The sequence below is a fragment of the Brachyistius frenatus genome, unplaced genomic scaffold (assembly GCF_029030835.1).
Source record: "Brachyistius frenatus isolate BFR_SWC_R1_liver_20210118 unplaced genomic scaffold, ASM2903083v1 Contig_190, whole genome shotgun sequence".
NCBI classification, from domain to species: Eukaryota; Metazoa; Chordata; class Actinopteri; family Embiotocidae; genus Brachyistius; species Brachyistius frenatus.
Genome location: NW_027210789.1, coordinates 619,001 through 644,044, shown reverse-complemented (window position 1 = coordinate 644,044; position 25,044 = coordinate 619,001). Strand labels below are relative to the sequence as shown.

The 25,044-nt window shown below is 38.2% G+C and overlaps 1 protein-coding gene across 2 annotated transcripts in view; it reads left to right on the top strand.

Annotated features, from left to right (window-relative positions):
• tnr (tenascin R (restrictin, janusin)) overlaps positions 1 to 25,044 on the top strand; it is a 157,943-nt gene that overhangs the window by 7,599 nt on the left and 125,300 nt on the right. The window contains exon 2 of one of the 2 annotated variants that reach the window (XM_069718326.1): positions 828 to 880. The exons of the other annotated variant lie outside the window; for it this stretch is intronic. The gene's annotated coding sequence lies outside the window, so the exon portion shown is untranslated. The remainder of the gene's footprint in view (positions 1 to 827; positions 881 to 25,044) is intronic. 2 annotated transcript variants of the gene reach the window in all.

Sequence of the window (25,044 nt, the reverse complement as noted above, 5' to 3'; positions counted from 1 at the left end):
AGTATTAGTTTCACAACAAAATTCTAACTGCAACTCATAATTTACACCTGACTGATGAACTGTATACAGATGGTGAGAACAGCTACTTTAAAGCCACCGCAAGTTGTCTGAAGTACATCGTCATCCCATTATTCGCTCTTGGAAAGATTTTCGGATTTCATGCACGCATCATACAATTAATATTAAAAGCCGAAAGAACACCCTCTGTAGCTTTAGCTGGACTGCTACTCTGTTTCTCTAGTCAGTGTCACAGTGTGTGTTGGCCCATTAACACCCTGTTGACAACACAACTGCGTTACAGCTCTGCATTTCACTTAAAACATAATCTCTCTGTACATCACTGTTGTTCCAGGATAAGGACTAAAAAAAACCCTCTTCTTAAATGACACATAGCTACTAGTAACTAATCAAACTGCCTTCCTACACCAGTTAATTGCACGTGTGATTAAGAACTAAAACAGCTATTTGTCTTTGTGAATTTCCCATCTGTCTGCCATTTAGCAGAATGGTGTCATTAACTTAATATGTCCTTAGCTCATACGAAAAGCCATTTTCATTCCTAGCACACGCTGAGCAATTATAACTGCTCCAGTTGTTCCATTTGCATACGTCCATAGAATATGCATTCTGATAGATTAGATTTTCCACTTAATATGCAAAACAGTGCTGTTATGGGTTGGTTTGCACTAGGTATACCTCATAATTGGGTCGACTGAGCAACACTTGTGCTTAATACCATAGCACAGGGATACAGATATTAATCAGTGTCTTTGTTACAATAAAACAATCTGAATCTAATGTCTGTACTTTTCACCCTTTTCCAAAAGATTGCCACGGTGTCCTCTGAGCTCACACTCACCTCTGTCATCACTGAGTTATGGTAAGGCCAAAAAACAACTAACATGAAGCAAGTGTTTCTAGAAAGACCTTAAAGCCACATGTAAAGCCCACATGAGGAAAAAAGGTTGTAAGATTGGTCAGAGATTGATGTTGAAGCTGTGTGCTGTGCATGATAATGATGGAGGATATCTGTAATGTTTAGAGTTAATGCAGGTAGTGGCATTTTGATAGTAACTGAACTCATTTAGCTGTTTCAGTAGGTTGTGATTTTCAGGAACTTTATGGTCTTCAGGTTTGAGCAGTGAAACACTGATCTGTCTGTATGCTACACCCAGACACGTCTGTCTGCCTCTATTCTCTATTATACTGTATGGATTTCAATAGAAAGTAATATGATGCATTATAGTGCCAGTTTGTGTTGGACTTTACAGGTGGCCTGATGTGCTCCCTCATTAGTTTTGTTCTGTCACGCAGTGAAGTGTTTTAAACTTTTAACTCATAAAAATGTAATGAATGTTTTTTTCTGGTGTACTATAATTACTTTGTTCAGGATTGACACAGATAGGAAAAAGAAAGACAAAATGTCCTTTGTTCTCATCCTATTTTGTGTTATGAGCACTGTCAACTCAAAGTTGATACAACAAAAATGAACTTTATTTTCATGTTTTAATTTATCTGAGGCTCCGCCATGGTAAAGTGTTTCCAATGGACTTTATATGGATATTAAAAGCAGATTGCACGCTGCCCCTGAATCTAAAGTTGCAAATGCTGCAGTGGTGTGGCTTTTACAACTCCTGGTCTGTACTTTTAGATCCCAGATTTACTCATTCTATACACCTTAATCTGCAACTTCATGATATTATCCCAGGCACAATCCCGGTTCTTACAGAAAAACATATTCCGAGATGATATTACCTTTACTCCACAGACTTTTCATTGATCTCTCCCAATCAATACCTATCCCTTTGGAGAGTGATGAGACATTTTTCAGCCTACTTTCACAGGATTGCAAAGCATGCATCAGGGCTACCATCTGAAAGCCAATAAGATGCCCCGGGGGCTGCTAAAGCGTTCTACATTATTTTGAAGCAGTATTCTTTCCTTTGCACATTGTTCCACCATGTTTTGTTGTCAGATTTGTGACGCCGAGGCAACAGGCAGACAGCTGAAACAAGTTGGAAAACATGCTCATTGTATAGCCGTGCAGAGCTCAGCAGATGCTTCTGTTGTTAAGTGCCAGCACTTTATAAATTAATTGTTGTATTTTTATCCTCTGACTGTTTAAATTATATTTTGAATGAGAGGCAATAAAACAGTTGTCACTTGAGATTTCCCCTGCTTTTGTGGCATTGGATCCAAAAGCACTATTGAAGCCACGATGATGACTCACGGGAGCTGCAGTTATTCAATGCCAACAAAAAATGAATCTTGTAAAAGTCAGTATTTTTGGAAAATCCAGTATGATTTACGCCTCTATCAAAATTATATTGTCATATTTAAAGATATTTTGAGAAATATGGTTATTTGCTTTCTTGCCAAGAGCTACAGATTAGATAAACAAAAAAAATAGATACCATTGTCATGTTAAAACTGCAAATTCTCACAGGTATCTCCATTGCAAACACCCAGTTCAATGTCTGTGCCTGAGGTCAATGTTGTTGCTTTTAGTTGTTGAGGTCGTTCTTTTTCTTGTTTTGAGGAGATTTGCATAAAAGTGTTTAGTATTGTGTTGGCTAAGCAAACTAAATGCAGTGTAGCAATTTGTGAGCTCTACATGTAGATTTTGTTTAAGCTTTAGGGAGAGCGCTGGACTCACTCTTTCCCTCTGCTTCTAGGCTTTATGTTAAGCTCAGCTAATCACCTTCAGGCTTCATCCTTATAATTCATGCTTACAGCCTTGATAGTAAACTGATCTTCTCTTGTAACTCTCTGCAAGAAAGTCAATAAGCTTAAGTCACAAATTGACAAACTATTCCATTAAGCTTTTCAAAGAAATATTAAACTAATGATGGAAACTGTCTAAATTGTTGATCATAAACTACGTTTGAAGTAGAGTATGTTTAAAGCTCACAGCAAGATCTTTGTATTTCATCAGTTTGGACTGAGTGTTCATTTTTATCTTCTGTCTCAAACAGAGAAATGAAACCATCATTGAAAACAGAGCCAATATTCTCACTGCTCTCCTCCGGATTGCATGGAGTGTTTTGGAGGCTGAATAAAAGATGTCATTAGAAAACTACTGCAGCTCGGTGAAGCAGTTTGGGTCTTGTTTTGATCAGCTGCTTTGACTTATTATCTGACATGTATTTCAGCCGCAGACACCGGCAATTAACTTAAATTAGGAGGCATGGCAAAGGTAAAAGCTAATTTGTAGACCAAAGTATAGTAGGCCTATTCAGAGGGATTGTACTACTCGAACAGTTTTAACATAACACGAGAAACTAACATTTGCGACTAACTGCACAGCTTTTACATCTATATATAATCATTGTTTTTAAACATTAGTTTCCATATTGTGTTGCAGAAAATTTTTGCTACACAGATTCAAATCTGCAAAAGCAACCAGGAAGAACAAAGTGAGTGAAACGCAGCACGAGCTGTTCAATAATCTAAATGGTTTATCTTGATAATAATACTAGAACCCAGTTCAATAGGCTAGACCTGCTAATTATCTCTTTTTCAGACACTAATCCAGGCAGCGTGCATCATTAATCAGTACATTGGTGTCTAGGTCACAGGGATTTGTGGCATTTTTGGCACCATTTCCACAAAAACAATTAATCTGCGCAGCGGCAGTCAAATACCTGTATGTGAATACCTGAGCACGGAGACAGCTCAGAGCAGTGGTAGATTTTCTGTTAGCGCTACACCTCTGGAACAATTAAATTGTTGTACCCTTAATTATTGTGGTGCTATCCGAACACTAACTGTTAGAAACCAAATGACTTCCTGACAGCTACTGGGTCACAAGGCAGTACGTACTGCTGTGCCGCTGATTAAATTCACCCAATAATTAAGCAGACATCATTGATCCCCTGCAGAGAAATGGAGAAATGGAGAGAGTGTGTGAGAGACTCTCTCTGTGTCCCTGTGCTTCCTGTAGCCCCTGCAGCGGTGGGCCAGTCAGATATGCGTAATTTGGGAAATGAGCAGAAGTCAATTCCACTTAAACAGACAATGGTGGTTGGACGCATTGATGTTCCATGCATTGTTGACTCCCGTCATTTTCTTCCTCCCTGACTTCCTCTGTGTAATTGACAGAGCGATCGAAGGCCGTGAGAATGTGTGTCCTAGATTATGATTGTGTGCGAGTCTAACGTGGTGTGCAAGAATTTAAAACTAAACAACCACATACTGCCTGGACTATTTAGGACACTTGTGAGCGTAAAATGGACAAATAAGAGCATTTACAAGTGATAAGTTATATTTCATGCCCTCGGTGTGTAATAATATCAGCACTAATAAGCACATACACTAATACGAGCAATGTTAGGGGTTAATTAATAAATATAGTGATGCAATTAGTTCGTGTGAATTTACTAATGCAAATATATGCTTGTGTGGGTGCCTGCCTGTCTCTGACAGAGTTGTTTTTCTCTCATCTGTGTGGGCAGGTAGGATACACATCACACATTACAGTCATACACAACCCAGAAAGCAGAAACAGGAGACATCTGTTTTACTTTTGATGCCTGCGCTGTTACTGTTAAGGTACTGTAGTTATGCTACCACAGCCGTGCTACTGAAGCTAGCAAATGTGTCTGTTCTGTCAGCTTCCCTGTAAAGAGCCTCTGTAAAATCAATAGTAGAAAAATTAATGTAAGTGGTGGATTGCTCCAGTCATACAGTAGCATGAATTAATGTCAGGTTTGTCCTCAAACTGTCCGTATATAAATGGAAGGAGCCTTTTTTGACATTCAGGGGTAAAAGTCCTTTTCATTTTCTGGGTCTGGAAAGTGATTGGTGACAGGCAGTCAAAGCATTTTTGGGACGTGGATGAGTATGACACTTTCATTTTAATCATCAAGACGAATGATGATCAGCTGTGTTAATAACTATTTGCTTTTCTAATAAAAAGTAATGTGGCCTGTGCACAAAAAACATATGCCTAGATGTTAACGTTGACTGTCATGGTGTTTTTATCCTACATTTTAAAGCTGTTTACTTTCTGGTTTCAATGATGGATGAATTCAGATCTCATAATGCTGTTTTTTGTTCTCAAATGAAAAAAAAAAAAAAAAAACAACCAACATTTTAGATTTAATACAGATGCAAGTTATTCTTCCAAAAGGCTTCTTTATCGCAGTGGAATTTGGTCTCACGGATATTGTAGTTTAGAAATCCTTCATGGACAGTGATGACTGAAACCTATTATGGAAATTATCCTGAAGATATCAAGAGATATCATTTAAAGTGAGACTTTGAAAATTTACAATCAGGGAGAATACAGGAAACGGCAGCTCCTCCTGTTTGAAAAGCCATTTGGTCCTGTTGAGAGAATTATTTTTCAATCATTACTCACAGGCTTCTGTGAAAATCCAAAATTGTGGGTGAAATATCAGGTGCAAGCGTGGAAATTAAGTAAACCTTTGTCTTCTGTCATGGATAATTTTTAATAATGAATTTGTAACTGAACTCTTGGCTGAGTAAGTTAAGCCCTGTAAAGTGATTTGTGTTCCTGTTAAATGGTTAATTATCAGGATATCAAATCTAACTGTATCAGTGACGGCTCGTCCAAAACTGGAAATGTTTGTAACTGTGGAGAAATTCAAGATTAGCAAACACTGTCTGACAGCTGACGTTCTAATGAAGCAACTGAATGTCCTAATTAGCCATCCAGTTTTCCTCTGTGGTCTTTTAAAGCTCTTTTTTTCCCCCTTTATTTATTGAGAGTGTTTTTGTTACTGTGACTAATTTAATTAATTTCTTCTTAACATGACTCTTGTGACATCCTGTCAATAAGGATTACATGATCTTTCTGAGGTTTTCTGACTCTCTCTCCCTCTGTGTAGAAATAATTGAGCTGTCTATATTAAAACACTAATTATATTAACAATATAGATAATGATATATCCATCATTAAACACAATTGAGGTTATCACGTTCAAAAGGAAAAAGGTCAATAAGGTAAAATGATTTTGTATACTGAAGTTGTATCTCGAGGTAATTTTGTGACTAGATATCTTTCAGCCAACAGGTCTAGAAGAGTGGCACTTCCAAAGTAGAGAACATTTTTTTTTAAAAATTGTTAGGTGACAACTGGAAATAGCGTACATACCACGTTTTTTTTTGTAAAATATACGCTGTCATTGCTTAAAGGGAAGATAATGTTAGATAGAAATGAGATTTCTTTCATTAAGAGGTTGGTGGTTAGAATTTCTTTATTATCATTGAAGGTGGTTGTGAGTGATAACAATGACTTGCTGGTATCACAAACAGACCTCATGTTCAGTTTTGTTGGAATGTTTTGGCTCATTGCTGCACAAATTCTTCGGAGTGCTGCCGGAGTGTCAGCCTTAAGGGTATCAACTTACTTACTCAGGCCTCTACAGTGTGAGTATTTTACATTTAACCCTGAAAATAGATATGCGTGAACCAGAAAAATAATTGAGAGTACAGCGAAGATTATACTGTAATCTTTTATTACAAAGTAACATATCAGCTGAGTACAGGACAACTTTGATTATAAAAGTGAAATTGAAGTGGTAACTTTTAACTCAGACCTCCAACCACTTACTGCTGGTTGCAAACACACTGACCACCGGTGCACAGAATAGCCAGAGTTATCTGTTTGCTTACTACCTGCTTTTACAAATAGCATTTCATATTGCTGCTTCATAATAAAAGACTCATTTTAATATCTTGTTCTATATTTACCTCTTTTTCTTTTCATTAGAACATTTGGTGAGCAATTCGAATGAGAGCTCTGCTGCTGCACTGAAATGTCTCAACATATAAATAAAACAGCCTACACTTGTCTGTATAGCACTAAGTTATTATCCTGAAACATTTCCCCTCCTCATGAGGGTTATATTTTCCAGCTGAACTAGATGATTCAACAGATGCTAAGATATGTCTAAATGCAGCTTGGGATACATATATGTGTCTTTGTTTGGGTTTCGGTGTGCAACTGTCATGCTCCCAAAAAGTGAATCTGTGTTTTCTGTTTACCATTCACACACAGTGAAAACAAATGCCACTCATCAGCCTGTCATTTGGAAGGAAATAAATTAATATTGCAGCAGTAATTTTTTAACAAAATCTTTTGCACGCAGCTTACACATATGCGATAGCAAAGACAGAGACAAATAAGTTGCTGTCAGCAAAGAAACAAAGATTAAAAGCTCATACTATTAGTGAAGTCTTGATAAATACATCATCATAGTGATTGGTTGCCTTTCTGTATACATTTCTGTATCTTTGCCGGAAATAGTTAACAGTATGTGCTATTTATGATGACTACTCTTTGCTTGTACTCCACTTGAGGACTCTTTAATTGTATGCACCTTATAATTAAGCTCCACTACATTTACCTGACAGCTTTAATAACTAATTACTTCCCAGATTAATCTTTCATATTAATTCATTAGAAAACATATGATCAGTTTAGGGGTCTTTCATTTTGAAATGAGAGCTTTTGATATGAAATTAATACAGGAAGTCGCACCATCTGGCTGAAAAATGCTCTTATGTTTAAAGGGCTGGTCCCAATGTTGCTGTCCAGCCAACAATGTGATGGTTATCATAGAATTAGCTCCACTTTAAGCAGTTCCAACATTAAAATGCTGTGTATGATTTAAAATATCAACAATAGTAATTAATGTAATATAATGTACGATAATATAAAACTAACAGCAGCCATACTACTAGTTACTGACTAGTACTTTTACCAAATAACTGTTTGTTTCTATTTCTTTCTTGTGGTATTATCAATTTTTTCCTCAAATAAATAATCTAAAGGTCTTCAACAACTGAAAATATATTGTTGTTATTTAATAACTCACATTTTCTCCACAGTCACCCTTAAAACAGGAACAAAAACTAAAAACTAGTAAAAATAAAGATGGTCTTTCTCAATGCCATTCATTTTCTTGAGACCACACACCCACCTATTAGGAGATGATGTACTGTCGTAGTACAGCATGCTTCAGGTGAAATGATTCATTTTGCTTTCAATGGCATTCACTGATGTGTATGTGAAAAAAATTCTCCCTGTGCACTGCCTTCCCTGTAAAGGCCATTGATTGGTTGGATGGCTTTTAGGGAAGCTCTTTTGTGTGAGCATGGTCATTTTTTTTCTTTTAACAGGACTGAAAGAATCTGGCAATGTTAATATTTCTCATTACAAAGACTGTCCACCCAGAGAGAGCACACACAATGAACTATTCTTTTCTCATCCTCTATGTCTGTTGGTCTGTCCCTCACACTTCCGCACAACTTCTCCCTCTTTCTTTGTGACACTTTGCAGTCGGTTTTTATTCAGCTGGCCAAAACTGGCAAAGAACATTGTCCTAATCAAGCTTGTTGGACACAGATCAGAACAGCTCATTGAAAAATATTTCACTGGCTTGTTACAGTTTGGATGAAAAGGAAAGCTGAAATACATATTTGTCTAATCTAATAAAAAACTTGATTATAAACCTTACTGTGTCAGGAAGATAATTTAATAAGTTACAGGTTAATAATTATTTCTCCTTTGAGACTGTTCAACCAGTTCTCTATTATACAAGCAGAACTGACCCATGGATGCAAGTCACAAACCAACAAGTCCTCCAGTGTAAATTAATACGTCATTTATTTTTGCCTTTCCAAAAAGATCGAATTATTGTTGTAATAAGTAGAAATGTAAATGAAATACATAAGATTTATGTTATGCACTAAGTGAAAATGCCATAGTAACCGGAGAAAAGTAGTTGTGTAAAAAAAAGAGAGCTGTGTTCTGCGATAAGAACCCAACAAACTTTGCCATTTCCTTCTTTGTCCTTATCTCCACTCTTTTGAGTTGTTGAGGTATTTGAATTGGAGTAAAGGATGCACACAAAAACAAAAAAAATGCAATCATTGTAAGTTGACAACAAACAAAATTGCATGATGGGAGAGAGAAATATTCTATCTCAAACAATGGGACAAGGTGGTTAATTACCTGGTTCATTTCTAATTAGCAGCTTGAGCAGTGCAGGGAATGTAGCAGAATAGCGAGGGTTGCTATTGTTAGCTGGATGGATTCTGTGTTTTGCGATGTGTTGCTGCTGAGATAGGCCTTGTGCCTGGAAACAGCAGTGGAATTGTATCAAGCAGCACCATCCGTGGTCAATTAGAGGGAAGTGATTCCAGAAAAAATGCTGAATAAATAGGTGTTTGGATAGCACAGTGAAGTGCTATTCGATGAACAGCACTCTGATGGAAACTAAAAACAGGGCTATAGACGTTACCTGCTTGATACATCAGTGGAAAATGACCATCTGAAGGTAGCGCTAAATGCAAACACTCCCTGCTCTAACTGTCACACTGGTGCAACATATACGCACTGCACGACTATTACATATTAGTAGTACATTTAATTTGAGGTCTACACATTCCACACATATCACATTTCCTACATTATCCAGCCATTTTCATGCTGGATTAGCTCACAAATATGTTTCCAAAAGTGGACCAAATAGTCTCTTTCTTCAGAGCCTCGCCTCACAATTTGAAATCCAAACTGCTCCAGCTGGTAGCTACAGGCATGTGTGAGACAAGTCCATGGAAGCGGGAAGCCATGAAACAAAGTGGATAAATGTTATTTCTGGAAGAATGTTTAAATGGGATGCAGGAATCTTATTGAGCCAGTCATGCTTGAAATTGGGTGAAACCGCACATTAAGAAAACATAGGAGATACTGCATCACCTTTTGTTAACTTGGGCACTCCTGCTTTTGTCTCCCATGCAGCTCTGAGAATATAACATTTATTTTTTGTGGCTTTAGCTCCTACATAACACACACACACACACACACACACACACACACACACACACACACACACACACACACACACACACACACACACACACACACACACACACACACGCACGCATGCATGCACAAACACAAACACACACAAACAGTAAGTGTGAACATTGATAAGAGCATGCAGAGGAATAGGCAGTTTTTTGCCTCCATGTTTCGGTCTTCACGCTACTTCAGTCCAAGCTAATTTGAAGGTCACTGATTTTTTTTTTCCCAAACTGACTATAATTTATAAAGGTGCAATCACGGAGTACTTAAACCTAGTAAGGTGTTGAGGACTTGTCTATATAGAGACAATGAAATGAAGCCCAGGAGGCAAGAAAGTGTGTGTGTTGGCGTGCACTTTGTGTGTTTTGAGGGTTGCAAAACCTCTTTCCTGCAGATCAGTGAGTGCCAAGGAGTTTTGTTTTTGACTTCTCCTTTAGGGACACTTTAGATGCATTTGATTTCCTCTGGCTGATGCAACACAGTCAAGTGCAGCACTCGAAGAGAAAGCATCCATTTAAATGTTCGTCATGATCTTGAGAGTAGCTTTAACGTCCAGTGTTTGTAGTGAGAGTTACACTTTCTTTCACATTTGGTCACGCTGGAGGCTTCAGCCTAACTTTAATGTTGGATTGGGGGTTGTTGAATAAAAAAGCAATGAGTTAAAAATGTAATTTAATAACTTGCCATGCATTTTTATTCACTGAATACATGGACAATTAAAGGCAGTGATGCAAGTTTTTTTTTGTTAAGGGTGGGCTGTTATTTTCTTCAGTTTCTGTGTAATGTATGTTGGTAAGGCAGCCTTGGGTAAAGAGATGCTTCTCTGTTTGTTTCTTTTATAACTTGTATCTGTGTGCTCCCTCGCCCACCGGCCTCTGTTCTATGATTCAAACCTCTGGGGTCATGTTTTTATTTTGATATGTTTTATCCTCACTTCCTGCGGTCCCAACACATCTTATTTTTTGTTTTCCTGCCTGGAACCACATTTGAAATCTGTCAAGATTATATTACACATTTGGCTTCTAACTTCAAAATGTTATGGTCTTGAAGTTCACCGTCATGGATCATTTTAGAGTTTTAAATGTTTTGTGTGTTTGGCAATATACCAGTTGTAACACCTGAGACTCACATTGATCGTTCAGTTGTAAAAACCTGGAAGCGAGCAGGTCACAAAATCAAAATACTAAAAGTTATAGATAAATGGTTGAAAAGTCCAGCTTTGCCAAGTACTGAAAACCATGGGGTTTAAAATAAATACAGAAAAACACATGGTGTTGGTGTCTATGGAAGGAGTACTTGAACTCAAAGCTAAGCGGGCTGTGGGGGATCAGCACAGGTCAAAGGTTGGGGTGAATTAATGTCAATTGTTTACAAAGTACTGAGTAGCTCTTAATTTACTGTATATTTGTTTTGCTTGTATGAACTACATTTTGTGTTATGTTTAGACTATAAACATTTCATGTATAATTGCTGACAGTATTGTTAAGGACATCTTTTACAATGAAACACAGAAAACAAAATTCACAAAGTCTTTAAACCATCTGATGTGACATAATGGAAAAAGATGACTGTAAAAATAAGAAATTGAAAAAACCTCCCAAGAGATTCAATTAAACACTATCAACACCTTTTTTTTTTTTTTTTTTAAATGGGATAATTTGCAGCTCAGTCCTGCTGGACCAGTTTAGATAATTGCTTCATGTTTTGTTTTAATCAAACTCTGCTTCTACACAAACCTAAAACAACCTGTTAAAACCGGTGACTGTAAACACTAATTCCCTTGTTCTTGTGTGCCATTTGGCTGTTGGTCACACCCGGTGTTAGCCACAGAGACAGCATCTGTCCTCATTCTTTCTCTCACACCCTCTTTTTCTCATTCAGTCTTTAACTCCTTGCCTCCCAGTCTCTCTCTCTCTCTCTCTCTCTCCACTTCTCTGGCGCCGGTCCTTCACACTGACTGTCACATTTAGTTCTCTGCCCAGACAGGCAGGCGGGCCCATCCAGTTACTGTTCAAAAACTCGAGATGCCTCGTCTAGACAACTGAAGTTGTTTGGTTCCACTTTGGCTGAGACCAATTGCTTTATTCAGTGCTTGTGTGTTTATATTTTATGGCTTTGCCTGACCAATGTGGCTCTTGTGCAGCACAATGGAGACCTGGGTTGGGAGTTGTAAAGTTCACACAGTTCGCCCCTCTCCGGCCGAGTCTTTTCTCGTTGCCATGCTTGATTCTTTCTCTTGTTCTCTTTTTCTCTCTCTCGCACTGGATTTTTTGCCAGAGACTCTTCCACAATTGTCCAGCACCAGACATAATTCAAAAAGAGACAAGAACTCCTTGTTCACTGTTCCATATCAGTCAATTACTGTGTCTGCATTTATGTGTGTGTGTGTGTGTGTGTGTCTGTGTGAGTTTGGGGGTTATTGGCGATCTCTCTGAATGTGTGCGAGTGTGCCAAAATGAGGGACAGTGTGGTGAATGTGTGTGTTTGGGGGTGTCATTCCTGCCTGTGTTAACGAACAAATCATCAGTGTCCTAATTTTTTGTGTTGCTTAGAGGCTTGTTTCCAGTGTATAGACAAATCTGGCAGTGATCAATAAGGTGCTGTCTCTGTGTGGGTTAGTGTGTGTGTGTGTGTGTGTGTGTGTGTGTGTGTGTGTGTGTGTGTGTGTGTGTGTGTGTGTGTGTGTGTGTGTGTGTGTGTGTGTGCTTGCGGATCATTAAGCTCCTCTGGCGATGACACAGTTCTGTTTTCATTTGGCAGACATCAGGGAACGGGGCAGTCATGTCATTGAAACAACTGAGTCTTCACTGATAGATAATCAAAACGTACTGCAGAGCTGGATAGAGAGCATGACATTACATGGCGGCCTTCTGAAGTGGGTTGACGGGTTTCTTTGCTGTTCCACTGAGAACCTTCAAGGCATGATGAATCATTAATTAGCACACCTCTTTTATTAAGCACTTTATTCATCCCTCATAGTGTCTCCCCGAGTCTGCTGTGATGTTTATTTCTTAATCTGAGTATTTCTCAGTCATATTTTCGGCCCACTCCAAATATGCATAGGTGAATACAAATTTGAGGAACATCTAAGCTGATCAAAGCCTTCATGGGTTTAGAGAGCTGGCCATTAGGTCCTATTTGTTTTTTGTGTGAATATTTAAGAGCTGCAGCAAACCATTATTTTCATTGTTAATTATGTTCTTAACAATTTAATTATTTTGTCTTTAAAATCTGTGCAATATGGCCAAAAAAAGCAAGAAACATAAAAGTCCTAACCCTCTTCCACAGCTGTCATTGTTATATTGTAAATAAGGAGCAAATCAATATGACAAAGAGAATGTCTTTATAGTGTATTAGGTGTGTGTCGTTGGGGATCTCTGATTGCCATTTGGTAAAATACAGAGGAGGTTCAGGACCCATAGGTTCATATTGAGCTTTTAAGCAGGTCTATATTTGAAGGTACATATTTAATCAGGGGACGAAAAAGAGAAGAGAACATTTTGTCATGGCTTTTTAATTTTTTTTTTACCAAACTATCCACCTCTTACTCATGTTTAAAAAGTAAAGCAGTGTGCAAGTGGAGAGACAATCAGATTCAGAAATAATTTAATCAGTGGGGTTTGGCCTGGCAGCACTTCCCCAGGCAGAGACACATGAGCAGGTGGCTGTCTGACAGCGATTGGCATTCTCTGCAATGAATTGTGCAACTCAGATCAACTCAGCAGTATACCGCTGGGAGTGGGATTAAACCGGGTTAGCTAAAGCCAGAACACCACATCCTTGTTGAGAAAAAGTGACACGATTATTGACACATTCCTAACCAACTCCAGATTCATAGCACGGGATTTGCATATCGCATGAGATGGAGCCATCTCTCCCGTCCTGATTGTTATTGGTGGATGGGGATTGATTTACTTTGCTGTCATTGTGGCAAACAGCCCCCAACAACAGTTTTATCCCTCTACATTTTTCCAATTTTCTTCCAAACACTTAGACCAATTTGACTCCTCACCAGTTTGTACCAGCCACAGTTATTTAGGAAACTCCATAAGCTCTAAAAATATGCATCTCGTAATTATAATATTAATTGAAATTTTTCAATGAAAAAGTAACAACACAATCACATAGAAAAAGAAGCAGACATCCAATTCTTGTCGCATACTTTTTTTTTTTTAATTAAAGCATTGTAGTCGAGAAGCTGTGTATTGTCCAAAAAGCCAAAGCCCATTATGTGCTTGCATTCATTTCACAATTATGCCCATCTCTGCTAATCCACTAAGTCGAGTTCCAGTTGAATAAATCCCTCAATGTTTCTCTTAATTCATTACTCTGGCTTAGCTGATATTTTCAAAATTTATGGTATATGGGTATAAATTATTACTATTATGAAATTGCTCATTCCACTTTATGGTGATTGTAATGACAAAAAGCTGTTTTGAACACAGGTTTACTTGTTGTGAAAAAAGAAAACACATTTTGAGTGTCTGCTTCAGAAGTTTTGCTATTTGAGCTATTTTGTACCATCAACTTTTTTCGTGAACTTATTTAAAGGTTGGGGTCAACTGGATGGAAATAGTGTGTGCACTTTTGTGGATTTTTTTTTCCACAAATGCTTGACACAGACCAGATTGGACAAGAGATAACAAAATATGGAGGGAGAATAATCAATAGAGTAAGAAGACATACAATCCTGAATGTTTGTGGACGAGCAGGTGCTCGAGACCCCCAAATGTCAGGACCTGTGCAAAAAAGGAGAGAGAGGCGGATAGAAAAAGAGAGTTTCTGACCCTGGTCGGTCACCTATTGATAGTGTTGCCATGGGAACAGGTGTCAGAGCCCAGATGAAGGACGCTGGAGGATGAACATGATGTGTGTGCGTGTGAGAGAGAGAGAGCCAGCACCAGCCGGTGTGGTCATTTGTCATCACCAGTGTGAACCTCTACAGCTGGGGCAATATTCTTACCACCCGATTCGATGCTATCACGCTTCTTGGTTGCCGATCGGATGCTGCAATTTTATTAAAGTATTGGCGGTTCTACAAGTATTGTGATTCAATATTATGATTTATTGTGCTTCATGCCTATTTCTTAATACTAAGCGATGGTAAAAAGTTTATACTCTCTGGAGACTGTCATCGGCTTTCTGAGTTTTATTTCAGATGCATTATTGCTATAAATCCTTTGGCTAAGTCTTAAATCCGTGCTAACAAAAAACCCATTAGTAGGAAAACCACTTAAAAAGTCAGAAGGCCATAGGCTAGAAGTCTTCTACCTTTTAGTTAAGTACAGTTCTGTTGTAATGGAATGAGTCACTGGTGCTTTTGTGCTGAAGCACCCGGCTCGTCTCTGGTCGGAGGTGTTGGTCAACACATGGTTGAACAAAAACAGTTAGCGGAAAGTTAAACCGTTACCAGTTAAAGGTTAGGCTTTATTCTCTGTGCGCGGAAAACCATACTTTATTGTGTTATGTTGTTTGTACAAATTTGACCACTGGACTGCTAGCAGTCTCTGCACCAGAAGCGGCGCAAGAGACTTTTTTGTTCTTCCCTCTTGTTTCGGACTATTTATGAAGTAGAATTACAAACCCTGCCTGTGTCTTTTTGCTTGCAGTTCTCGTGCTCTTTGCCTTAAATTCCTTCTTGACTTAACCTGAGAGCACTAACTCGTTTCATGTTATCCCTGCAGTAGGTAATTTACAGAGGCCAACTATCTAAAGTCAGTGGAAGACAACTAAAAAAACAATGCAGACTGGTTTGTGTCTTTGAAGCTGACACTTGCTGGTTTTTGTCACATTTATGTGCTAGTTGAAATCAATAAAATAAGTAACTTGAGATCACCTGGTGAACAGCTTCATATTTACCAACCATGTTGACCAGAGATCAACAAAACTTCCATCCATCCATTATCTATACCTGCTTTGTCCTGAACAGGATCACGGGGGGGATGGGGAGGTGGAGAGAGAGAGGGGGGTGAACCCAGAATCTTCTCACTGTGAGGCAACAGTGCTAATCACTGCATCAATTTTCAAAGTAATAATAATAATAATAATAATAATAACTTTATTTATATAGCACCTTTAGAAACAGAGTTTACAAAGTGCTCTACAGACATATCGTCAATACCGGTAAACATTTAAGAAAACAGGAGGCAAAAAAGACCATACCATAAAGGTAATGAACACAAGATTAAAGACTAGATCTAAATGCAAATATGAGAGGATGCATGACTATGTGCTGCTCCTGGGTACCGTATTCACTACTCCAAACGCTATACATTTCTTCAACTGCGCAGTAAACAGACATCCAGAAAAGGACTGTCCAGTTCATCCTAAGTGTCCTTTAACTGACCAAAAAACAGCGTCTGAACTCGGCTCCAGGCGGAGAAGAGTATTAAAAAAAATGAACACATGAATTTAAATGAGACTCTGTTGCAGAAATGGCGGCCAAATCATGTAACAAATCAGACACTGCCAAGTCATCTCAGCACATCCAACTGGCCCTTTCCTAACGCTCAGCTCTGTGACACCGACAGTGTGCCCAGATCTCCTTTCTCCCTCTGTCTTCCTGTGTTTTTATCAGGCTGGGACTGGAGCTGGGAAGACTCCACCACCTACTGCTGCTCTTACTGCAGGGTCAAAGGAGAGGCAATTTAGGCTGCCCAGTGGCTATCCACCGAATCACAAGAGGAGGGTCAAGTGAAGTGTTTGAAGCCCAGTGAGAGACAGGAGAACTGAATACAGCTGAGTGACCAAGACTACAGTTAGGAATCAGCCTGATGCTGTTACACAAAAGGCAAGTCAATCTGCAGGAAAACTTTACAGACAAAACTGCGCTTCAGGTGTTCAATATGAACTCAGGTGAGTGCTCATTAGAACAATTTGTAAGTTAGCTTTTCTATCAGTTGTTCAAACTCAATAAAAGCTGCACATCTTGTGAATTGTGTATCACTGTCAATAATCATCTACATACTCACCTGCAAAAAAAATGCAAGATTTAAGCATAATGGACTCAAAGTCCTTGAGTTTCACTATAATTCCTTATGTGTAGTTTTGTAATTCAATTGGAGAACGAGTTATTTTTATTACTTCTTTATGATTAAATAACAACCATATGTAAATGCTTGAGTGTTTTCATTTTTTTCTGTTTGAATTAGGTCCACCCCATTTTAGAATAAACTACATTTAAACTTGTTTTCTAAACTGTATTGAAACCTATTGAACCCAAAACCATCTAGTGCATCAAATTGTTCACATTGGATACTGCTTCAGGTGTGCAATTTAAAAATGCCCTACGAAGTTTCCTTGAACTGTGAACGAGGCTAGGGAACTTCCAGGATAATGTCAAGAATCTTTTAACAAATTAAGCTTGTAAAATAAATATTTGTTACTGTCATCATCTCCTACATGCAGATCCGACTGATGGCAGTGTCTCATTTTACCAACAGATTGTTGCTTGCAAAATAGAGATGGATTGCTGAGTCTTAAAAGAGTCTGTCTTAACATCTGACATGATAATGTTGATAAAGTTTATGGTCTTTAAGGGTTAGGCAAGCAGAGAGAGCACCATTAAGTCATCATATAAAGACTCCAGACAGTTAGAGAAAAGCTTCATTAATTATTAAATATATCATGAGTGTAACTTTGATGTATCCTTGTCTGGTGTGGCCGTGTTCAGTCAGCATTACACATGTATTTATGACCTACATTTTATTCCAACACTGTTAGAAAAAACATTATAAAGTGCAGCTGGATGCGGTCATAGAAATGAGCTATGCCTGCTATCTGGATGGGGCCCTGTCTCTTTATGACTCTTTGGGCGATGGTGTCAGCCGCCAGTGAAAAATGGTAGCTCTCAAAACCATATCATCCTGTTCAACAGGTAAATCATTCCACCTGAGCAGTTCCATTTTGTCAGTCTGCCTGAGGGGGGTGTTCGATGGGAGAAGGGGAGTCCAAAAAAATGGGTGTGTATGTATTAGATGGTGTGAGCCTGCATTTTTGTGAGGAGTTTTACTACCTTTTACCATAGGAAAAGGAGGGCAAATCTCTGAGCCTGGAGCTTTGTGGCACTGAGTTCAGTTGGGGTTTGTTGCAGGTGCTAAAGTGTGTATGTTTGGCTTTGGAAGGGTAGAGTGAATCACTCTAATGCTTTATTTTAATGGCTGTAAAATTAATTAAACTGGTGGTACCACCTGGCTATTTATGTCAGCTGCTGTTCTCCGGCTGAGAAATTAGCTCGATTTTCTATATCCAAACAAGTTTTATGAGCTCTGCAACTCTGCATCCTCAAAGAAGTCCACACTTCCAAAAATGCAGAGATAAGTAATGCTGTGAGAAAACATTTAGGCTCCGATCATAATTGGAGAACAGTCATGATTATTTAGTCCTCCTCCTGTTTTATAGGCTCTATTCTATGAATTTATGAATTTAACAGAGACATTGGTGATAATTTTTGCTCTGTTGGATTATACATCACAGCGCTGCTTTGTGCCAGTGCAGATGAGATGGTGCGAGAGGGCAGAAAATGAGCTCATTCATTGGGCTACAGTCCTTATTTTGCAGAGCTACAATTCATTTCTTTTGGTGCCCGCCAGCCCCTTCTGTGCTGCCAAGCAGCTGAATGTTTTGCGGAGTCATGGGCTGCATGGCAGGGCTACGTCGCAGGGAGAAGCCAAATTGATCAGTCTTTTCAAATGCAGCCAAAAGCTGCCACCATAATAAAGTTAGGCCTTGATCATGTTGTTGTGATCCACAAAGCACACAACAGAGAGATGGACGCGAGTACACAGGCGGGCAAACAAAACCCATCTCTGCGAAGAAATCCCTCCTCTTTCTCTCTTCATCTCTTCATTTTGCTGTTACTATCGCCTCCTTTTTTTTCCCCCATTTATCTGTCACACCACCACCTCTTTGCTCTCCATTGTGTCGCTCTTCTTTTCCCCCAATCTCTCTGGACTGTTCTTGGAAACAGTAACAGGTGCAGGTTTTCAGCCTCTCCTCCTGACCACTCAGAGCCTCGGTCTCCAGTTCACACACACACACACACACACACACACACACACACACACACACACACACACACACACACACACACACACACACACACACACACACACACACACACACACACACACACACACACACACAAATAGGCTCACGCGTAAAGCTGCATCTCAGGCTGGAATTTGCTTATTGCAGGCAAGTTTTGGTTTAATTAATGTGAATACCTGCAAAAGCACAGGCAGGTGGTTTTGGATTGGAAACTTATGATGGGTCTGCTGATGCTAAATAATAGCGTGCACTTAGAAAACTGTGAAAGTATACTTCAACCTGAGCGGTATAAGGAACTGAAACAAACTGAGCAGCTCAGTTAGGCCTCATTTTATCTGTGAACTGACACTGTCTCACTCTTTGGGAAGTAGGACTCACCGAGCCAGTGAATTGTAAATTGCCTGATTGCAGCGAGGGCCTTGACAGTTTGTCAATATATAAAGTTCTCATTGTAAACAGCTCACCATATTAGAAAACTTTTCACCCTCAGGACAAGAAAGTTTTGTTTTTATGGTGGTTTGTTTCATGAAAAAAAATGTTTTTTTTTTTTTTTTTATCCACAAAATAAACAATGTCTGCTTTGTTACCGTCAAAGTATAATGCCCTTTGTAGCTTTGAAATGTGTTCTACTGTGTAAAATAACAAAATATATTGTATTCTCTTTGTGGCTGAAGTCTGAGGATTTAAAAAAATTATTAAAGATAGGTACATTTTTGAAGTTATGGTGGTCTATACATATTCAATAAGAACTACTTTCTTTGTTATTATACAGGATTTTTCCACAAAACCAGGGGAAATGTGATCAGTTGCAGAGTTAAGTGAGTGAAAGATGAAAAGTTGTAGTTGAATTGGATTTGATGCATTAAAAAGTGTAGTTGCATAAACTAGAATCAAATATTTTTTTTTAGAGAAGCTTTAAATATGACCAGGTGTAATGTCCACCTGATGAATGCTTTAGTGCCCTTCAAGAGCGTTCTGAACTCTGCATGACAGAGAGGAATGTACAGTACAAAGGCACTGAATGGAGGAGTGAACAGAGGAAAAGAGTGACAATATGCTCTTTAAGGAAACATCTCATGAAATTTATATATCAAATGCAATGACATTAATAAGCGGATGACTCAACTGTCTAACACAGTAACTCAGCATTGTGAGCATTACCGTTTATCAAATCTTTGAGTTGAAATGCACAGAGACAGCTACAAATTTATCAATGGCTGGTGTTGCTCGACTGATTATAAATTCCTGTAATGCATCAGATTGTGCATGAATATATATTCTCATGGCTGAGTTATGGCTTTGCTATAAACCTGTGCCATATTTCTGTTTTTTTTTTTTTTTTATGTGGAGCTGAGATGAATCTCTTCGCTAAATAAACCTCAGTCTCTCTCTCTCTGTTCAGTGCCCTCTTGAAAAATGGGTGCCGCCTGTTAAGAGCAGCTACAAGACGAGTGGGCATATACAAAAAATAAAAAAATAGAAGTACTGCGTTTGTATTTTTGCGTATTTTCTTGTTTATTTTTTTCTCACCAAAAGTTATGGTCACAGTATAACATCCCATTCATTTCTATAATTGCTAAATCATTTCCTATGTAAATGATCAGCAGCTCCGTTTTAATGTTTAACCTTGTTAGTTAATTTTTTTTGAGATAGAACCGTTTGGGTTTGTGTTGCATACATAAAAACAAGATTATCTGTATATTTTAGCCACAATCTTACATATTTAAACCTGTAGTGCACAGAGCAATATCTAAATTCTAAATAATTCTAATTTGGAGGTTTATAGTAAGTTTTCCTCAAGGCAACTTTCTCAAGATTTCTCAAAGTATTTCCATTTACTGGGCAGACTAAAGATTAAATTACAGAGTAGAAGACGCTCTCTTATATTTTTGCAGCAGGTGCAGATATCTGAAAAGTACAAACTAATGAAAATAAAAGATACAAAGACGCAAATATTTGAATGATGTCAGGCTGCTGGAACCTGTATAAAAAGTCTGAATGAACAAGGACAGAATACAATTTGACCGAGGAGTGCAGGATAGAAACAACATAGAGTAACTGTAGGCAAGTGTTACACTGTAATATCAATAAACATGCTCTGCTGTAGATGTCTGATTGTACTCGTAGTAACTACCCCACACTCAAGATCCAAAGTGGGCTGGGTCCAAATTGCAGTGAGTCTAATCAAGTCAGGAAGGGTCCAGCTGTATTGCAGTGGGTCCTGGGTTTGTGTGTCAGGATATTTAATACCCGAGTGGATGTGAATGAATGAACCTAATCAGCTCTGATTGTGTAGTGCCTCATAATCATCACAGGATAATTTTTTTTCATGCAAGACGGTGAGTGTGAAAGGACAAGTAGAGTGCAAGATGACCCGGTCTCTTTATTAATTGGTAGTGCATCACACTGTTGCAGTGCCCGTCTTATTTCTAATGGACTGCATTTTGGATTGGGTTCAATCATCTTTGGGAACATTCCAAGCAGATTTTTCTCTTCTCAGGCCCAATGTTTTTTTTTTTTTTAATATAAATTACTTCTAGTCCAGTTTGGGTTTTCTAAGGGTCCACTTCTAATCAGGTGTGAAGACTCTGTGCAATTTTGTAGTTGTGGGTCAGCTACACTAATAACTAAGAAACTTAAATTATTCTATGCAGTCCTAAACTTTAGAAAGGTGCCCTCTGACTATGCAACTGATCTTGGTCTCAATCTGTGTCAGATTTTACAATATCAAATTGCTTGGTGAAACGTGTTACGATGTAAACAGAAGAAAGCAGAGGCACACCATCAGCTTTTGTCATGCATCTGCACTGCTCTTCTGTTTTGGAAATGACAAGGTTTTCGTCTTCACCTCCATCGGTTTTTTTGGTACTTCATTTAAAAATGGCATATTTGACATTTACGATCTAAGATTACTGCTTTTGATTGATGATGACAGATTAACCAAGTTTCTCGTGAGCTCAATATTGCACAGTTTAAAGAGAATAAAGAAAAGACACTTCTTTTAGACTTCCACATTTAGATATCGATTACATATGAAACAGGCAGAGACACTGAAGGGTTTTCATGACCAGCGTTGCAACTAATCAGGTATTCATTTTTGGATCAATCTGACAATAACTTTCTTGACTGATTGATTCAAAGTATGCTCTATAAAAGTAAACAAAAAAATACAAAATACCCTTCACAGTTTGTCCAGTTTGTTGAGTTACTGTAATGTCAGACAAGGAAATTCAGAAAATTCTAACTTTCGAGATGCTTGAGAATGGACTTAAAGGATTAAGTGATTATCAAAATAGTTTCCAAATACTTTTCTGTTGATTGATCAGTTAGGCTAATCGACTTATGGTTGCAGTTAGGCTGGGAGATTTATCATATTAATTTAAATAGTTTCAGTTGTTGTACAAAGTGAAACATGGACAAATTGCTAAATCGAGATATGTGTTTCCTCTACGGCCTCACAAGCAGTGAAGTCACAAATGTACAAAAATTCCAGAAACATTGACATTTTATGTGTGATGTACATTCCCAATTTACAAAATCAAAAAGCCTGGAAACTATCACTCCAAAATAGGAACCACAGTTGATTTTTCCCTTTTTTCCACAATACAATATGTAATAGGAGTAATAATGTTTCTAAAGGGTATTTTACTGATCTTGCACCTATAATAGTTACTGGGTTGTGAGATAAAAATAACAATTTAAATTGTGAATCATTCATAAGATTAAAATAGGTTGATTTTTTTTTGGCCATATCAGCCCCATGCTGCAGATGTATTTATGACTTGCGCACCTTTTTGACTATTTTCACTCTGTTTAAATCTACTCTTTTGAATTTAAAATACTGCATTTATTTATTTTTTGATAACTTGAACTTATTTCAAATATACGTTAAAGGTGACAATTAATTTAATGCCTGAAAATATTGAATTTTTTTAAAAAAAGAAAATGAATTACTGCTCTGTAACATCCTGTACAATGGCACCACTGTCTTTAGCATTATAAGCTTGAGAAACAGTTACCCATCTGTGGAAACAGGCAAACAGCTGCTGAATTCCCTTGTCACGTAGCATCCCCAGTTTAAAGCACTAAACCTCTGACCCCTGAGATATACCATCTCTATCAACATTGTGGAAACACTGAGGACTAGGTCAGTGTTTACTCAGGATTTCCCTGTGTAGTCTTTTCTTCGGGGGCTTAAATCCATCTCCTCTTCCTCACCCTCCTCCTTGACGCCCCAACACACCCACCCCACTCCTGTACATTTGCCAACATCCCTGCCTTCCCCTGATTAATTACAAGGTCAGTATAAACAAAAGGGAGCAGTTGTTCACATGCTCTGTTATATGATTGGCCAAAGCTATATTCATACTGCAGCCTTTCATTTATCACCACTCGACCCTCGCGTGATCGCAGTCATTGCGAGCCATGGTGAGGGCGATTCCAATTAATATAATGGACTTGTGGGTTGATGTTTTTCTTAGCACTCTCAATAATGCAGTCATTTATATGCTGATTTACCATTTTTCAGTGTTGCAGGCAGCTGGACGTGACCCATAAATCCAACGAGTGCCTCTGCAGGGCATAACTCATCAAGGACATGTTTTGTCCCAAATCAAAACAACACCTAGGGTTTTCACATTAAAGATTCAGCCAAAGTGTGGTGGCCTTGTACATAATGAGATAGTGTGGCATCAGTATACTGAGATTGCTTGTCTCAGCAGTATCATTAGACAAATCCTAAAATTATCATTATCGTGAATCATCAGCAGTCGTCAGTGGCGGTAGATAAAATGGGGAAAGCATGAATGATTGATACCTTGTATTCATAAACTAGCCAAAGTAATCCAGCCAAGGCACCATATTACTGGCATTATTGGTCCTGAATTAGACTTAATCAGAGAAGTGCATGTGATGAGATTGAAAGGCAAGCATCTGTGGCGCTTAACTTCGGGGAACATTGAAGTGGCTTTGCAGCTGTGTTTTTATACTGCAAGTATTGATGTATGATTTTTCATCTTTGCAGGAAGCCTGTTCTTTGATGTCACTTTATTGAAACTACCTACAGCCCAATAATTTCTAGATGAAATTTTACAGTTTATCATAATCGCTAAGACACATTTCTTGAAACCTTCCACCCTTTTCTCAAAACGGTAAGCACAAAATCAAACAATGTCCTCAAAACAGTTTTATGTCTCCCTCAAAAATCAAACTATGTTGTCACATCATGCTGCAAGCCTGTCAAAATTAAAACGCTAGTCAGCAGTCATTAAGCACTGCATAAAAGAAAAAATGGAAAACACAATGTTCAGTGCATTTAGCTCCAGAAAACAATGTTCCACATGCCCCACCGCTTAGAGTCACTCTTCCTATGTCTCTCCACTAGCTTGTGGCAACAACCTGTGCACTCTGATCTAGCTTATATTGGTTTCATCACATCATTTGCAACAAGTGTCATCCATTTTGAGTTGTTGTGTTTAACCCTCGTGTTGTCCTCGGGTCAAAATGACCCGCAGCTGTGTTCAACCAAGTTCCATTTCATTTCTATATTTTTATATTTTTTGGGATCATTGATCATTCTTTAAAGAAACCATCACAGCCTCCTTGTCACCAATGATCTAAAAAAATATATAAAAATAAAATAGAACTTGGTTGAACACAGCTGCGGGTCATTTTGACCCTAGGACAATGGGAGGGTTAAGATATGACACTGGTGCTTTACTTGTGTTTAACTTTTGCTACCTGTGGTCACTATTATGCATCACTAGTGCATCACAGTGAAAAAAAATTGTTTTAGTGAGTGAGAATGTGTTTAGAGTTTTGCAAAAAGAGTCAATGAGATCTGCAAATTTTGTCTAACTCTGTGAACATTGTTAATGTTTTTTCTAAAAGAGTGTGTGATTCAATAAATGGGTTCAGGCTACTGAGTGTTTGGTTTAGAGAATGGTGCTTAGTGTTTTAGCCATTCAGGAAAACTCTAATGCAGAGGAATATAACACGTACAATATATTTGTTATCAGGTGGCAGACATCCTACCTAGTTTTTCATTATATTTTCCTCTTCCATCCTGGTACTGTCGGCACAGAATAAACGATACATACAAATCAAATGTTTGTTCAAATACAAGACGGTTTAGAAAAATGTGTTTTTTATTACTCATA